The sequence below is a fragment of the Lactuca saligna genome, chromosome 5, assembly GCF_052625555.1.
Source record: "Lactuca saligna cultivar CGN05327 chromosome 5, ASM5262555v1, whole genome shotgun sequence".
NCBI lineage: Eukaryota > Viridiplantae > Streptophyta > Magnoliopsida > Asterales > Asteraceae > Lactuca > Lactuca saligna.
This window is the reverse complement of record NC_136421.1, coordinates 242,688,389-242,693,238: the sequence shown is the minus strand read 5'-3', so window position 1 is coordinate 242,693,238 and position 4,850 is coordinate 242,688,389.

Below are 4,850 nucleotides of genomic sequence, written 5' to 3'. Positions count from 1 at the left end.
GGTAGAGAAGCAAAAAGGTTGTTGGATATAAGTGCATTTGAGTTGAAAAAAATACATGAAGCGGTATAATATTTTATTCATATTTTTCTATCGAATAACATTTTATTTGTTTTAATATATTAAACAATCTTCTTACAGGCTGGCGACAGTTTGCACCTATTTCCAAATCAAATGAACGTCTTGAAAAACCGGAAATTTGCCTTTCTTGTAGATAGTACACCCTACAATGTTACCAACTATAACATCTACATCACTGTCAAACTTACAGAAGATGTCTCCATTGTTTCCGAATTAGAAAGTAAACTAGAACTTATGGTACATAATGTTTTAATGTGAAACATTTATATTTGTTTTTTATTTTCATACATAACGTTTTACATATTTCAATTTTATTTTCTAGAGTGTTCAATCAGTCTTCTTAAATGAAGTATCACTGCAATCAGATGATGTTGTTCAGAATGTTGAAAATGTATTTTATATTACAACATTAATTTTTATTTATATTTAAATATTCCAATTGTCAACTTTTTTTTTTTTTATTTTTTTTTTTTTATTTTTTTTTTTTTTAATTTAGGATGTGATATCACAAACGGATGAGAGTTTTACTCCCTCAACAGTTGATAAATCATCCGCAACAAGTCCAATGAAAATATCAGGTGGTTTGAAGCGCGACCTACATGACATTTATGATGGTGGTGGATTTGATTTCAGTTCAACAAAATCTAAAAGAAAATCAATGGGAGAGGGAAATTCACTTTTAGTTCCAAAAGTGGAAAAGTGAGTTTTTTTTTATTTTTTATTTTTTATTTTTTATTTTTTATTATTATTATTTTTTTTAACAAACAAATAAATTTGGTTCATGCAGATTAAGTTTAAATAATGTTTGGTGATTTGGTACAATGGTTGTTGGAAATTTAGGTATTTATTGGACAAATTTTAAGATTATGGTTCATTTTAATTTTTTTCATTTCGGTTGATTTACCTATTGGATTGGTTTTGATATAAACATTATTTTTATCTAGATGTTATATTTAATTAAAACGTACATCAATTTTTTTCGGTACAACATTCGTTTTTTCACTCATTCGTTATCACATAAACCACCCACACTATTATTATACACAACCTTAGTTTATTAAATAAAATCTGATGTATTATTGTACAGAAACATAGTTTATTAAATAAAATCTTATTCATTATTTGAAAGTCAAAATAAATCAACTTGACCATGAAGGTCAGAGAAGAAATCTAGCAGCAAAAGCATAAAAATAGTCAATTCCATAAGAGATTTGTTTGTATTTTCTGTTGTAAATAAATATCTAATATTTGGCATAATAGTAGCCAAAAAATGTATTCCATTATTATGTGTTTATAAATGTAAACGTCTTTATAGCTTCCACTATGATTATGGATGTTTAAATGTTTTCTATCAAACCATTTCTATTTTCTAATAACATAATCAAGTAGAAATCATTATCTGCTGATGAATGGTTTTTAAGGATTAATCAATTAATTCATTTAGATCATAGGATCATATCCATTATAACATTATGCACAAACTTCTAACAATATTAATTTCCCTAAAAAACTTGGGATATAAAACCAATTAAAGCTAAATACATAAAAGGGGAAAAGGGTACCTACAAATCCTTTCAATTATCTCACCCTTCTTGATATGTTGTTCAAGCAATTCAGCCATATCATCTAGGGTAACATAACCATACCTTACACAACAAAAACACAAGAAAGTATTCATAAGAAAAATGATTTAATACATTATTTGGCAAGTAAATGTTATAGACTCTGCTTCAAATAGAAAAATAAGCATAAATAAATGGTTATGGATTGTCTTACCAATGTCGAGACACTTTTCAATCTTCAACTGAACTATTCATTATCAAGTTCTCTACATACTTATGTCCTCCAACATGTGAGCAAGCAATCGCAAACACCTGCTCCTTCAACGCCCTAACACCTGGATAATAAAATATATTTTTAGTTTATTTATTAAATATAAATTTTAATTAAGTACTAAAGACAACATGTCTGCAAAAAAGATGCAATTACGTCCATTAAAGTCCCAGATTGATTTTGAGTCACGAACGTCATATGTTTTCCATTTAAAAATCAATCTCTGCATTCAAAAATCAATAAATCATGAATTTTCATATCTTGATTTCTAAGTCAAATATATCAATATAATAGATACTCTATAAATTTCGTCCATGTAACTGATTGTTTCATAATTTTATGTAATCCCTTATTAAATGCAAATCATATATTAAAATTAAATTGATTTCTAATGTACTAAATCCAATAAAATCAGCAACACATTATTATCCAATACAATTTCAACAACAATACATCCATAAAATCTGGGATTATATTTTAAAAAATATTAAAAGAATTATTTTATATCTATAAATATACCTCAGAACGTGAAAAGATAATTTTTAATTTCTCATTTGTCTTCTTTGTCTTTCAATTGCATCTAAGATTGTTCTTTCGGCAAAGTTACAACAAGATGCTCCATACAAGTTCTATTCCACATTTCAATTCACACGTCAACTACTTTTAATTTAAAAGTCTCTTAATTCTTGCAAGATTTTCATATTCACATCAGGTTAGTGTTTTGAAATTAAATTACATTGGTTTCTGTATGTATGTTGAGATTACACTACAACGTTTTTTAATCTTTTCATCTCTAACAATATCTACAAATCCTCAACCAAAATGTTTTACGTGTTGTGAAACAGATGTTAAAACTATAAATTAACCAAAATATCAATTACATTTCAACAGACATTGATTCTTGCTAAATATAAGAAAATTGCTCGATCAAATACACCTTAGATGCTACAAAGATGAAACAATTACCTTATGTAACATACACGTTCTGAAATTGTGTATTGTTATTATTAAAAGTGAATAAAATTGAGTGTTGAGTTCTAACAACTAGTTTTTACTAGAAATGAAGTAAAACTATGTTTAGAATCACTCATAAAATATTGGAAGTCTTATAAGATTCCAATTAATAGCCAAATAGTAAAATTTAGTGAAAATATAAAATTTGAAATAAGTAAAATTTTATTACTAGATGTTGTAAATTATCTCGTTAGAAACTTGTAGGCGAAAACCTCATCGAAATCCGAGTTACAACGAAGAAGTTATGACCAACCAAAGATCCGCGACAAAACCGATACGCTGCCGAATGACGTAAAAAGTGAGTTTTTGATAAACTACTTTTTAGCCTTAGTAATCTAAATTAAAGTCGTAGTATTTGTTAAACCGAGAAATTCGATAAAAAGAACGCCAAAATCTGACTTCGTATGAGGAAGTTATGATTTTTCGAAGTTTCAACTTAGTAGTAGACAGTTAAAAACTCGAATTTTAGATCGAGCGATATTTTACCGATACATCCTAAACGAGAATCTAAGGTCTCGTCATTTGTAGTACAACGGTAAAAAGTCTGACGAAAACGGATGTCGGATGAAGAAGTTATGAAATTTTAACGTATTTTCCTGTTCCGGTCTGTTAAAAGTAATAATATTAAAAATAAAGTCAAAATTAGCCAACGAAGTCTAAACGAAAGTTGTAGAGCGTAATTTTAGCTACGTGTGCACATAAATAACGTCAAAAACGGAGCTCGTATACGAAAGTTATGGATTTTAGAAGTTCGGGGCTCGAAATCCGAGAATTTCGCATGAACAGTACAGCCACCGGAGACCCTCGCCGCTGCCACGTCACTTCGCACGAAGCAGCAGCGTCACCAGAGACGTGGCCGATACGAGAAGCATCGTGTGTCGCAAGCTGAGTTGACCAATGTGTGAGCCAATCCGGATCCGAAGCGTGCTTACCTGCAAGCCGAGCCACCGAGCTGCTTCGCTGCTTGCTTCCCCCCCAAACCAACTTCGGCCTCAGCCCTATATATAGGGGGCTGCGAACCTTGCCGACTAACTTTTAAAAATTGCCATTTTTGGCCCCTTTTTCCATATTTTCTTTATTTTGACTTTTCCCGAAGCCCCGGTATCAGTTTTAGCACCCAAAACACGTCCCGAGACCCCCGAGAAGCCGAAAATTTTATCTTTTCGGTTTTGAAGCCCTACCTTCGTAGAGCCCGGTTTTCAATTAAGCTCCCGGTTTTCAACATAGAAAGTCATATTAAAGCCAAAATCCTGTCCAAATTACTATTTTAACCCCGGTTAACTTAAGGTGAGTTCAATATATAGGAACAATTGTATGTTATGTGTTATATGTGCTATATGCTTCTCAATGTTATTATTCTGAGTTATTCTCCCGTGTTATTTTATTCGCTATGTTTATAGCAATTATAATACCTTTGACCATGTGATTAGTGAAAGGACTTAGATTCACATTGGTATTGGTACGTAGCCCCTGGCCATGTAGAGCATGTCTCCGTAAGAGAATGACTTCTATTCTATGACATTGGCATAAGGTTTGATAGGAATGATATGTAGCCTCTGACCATGTAGAGCATGACTCCGTAAGAGAATGAACTCTATTTTGTGGTATTGGCAAATGGTTAGATAGGGCTATAAGCCTGAAATCTACCAAAATATTAATCATAAATTATATGTTTTCTGTGCCAAAGCTTTATTGATGCATATCAAGTATTGAAATCGTTATGTCTCATTGAAAAGTATATCTTTGAATAAAGTCTTTGATTGATATGAACGTTTGTCACATGATTTCACATATGTCTTCTTGTTCCCTTCTGCTTCTGTTATATTGGTATATGTAAGGCATAAGATTATACTGTATCTATTTATTGAATTCACTAAGCGTTATCGCTTATTCCTCTCAATATTTAACAATTGCAGGTGATGAGT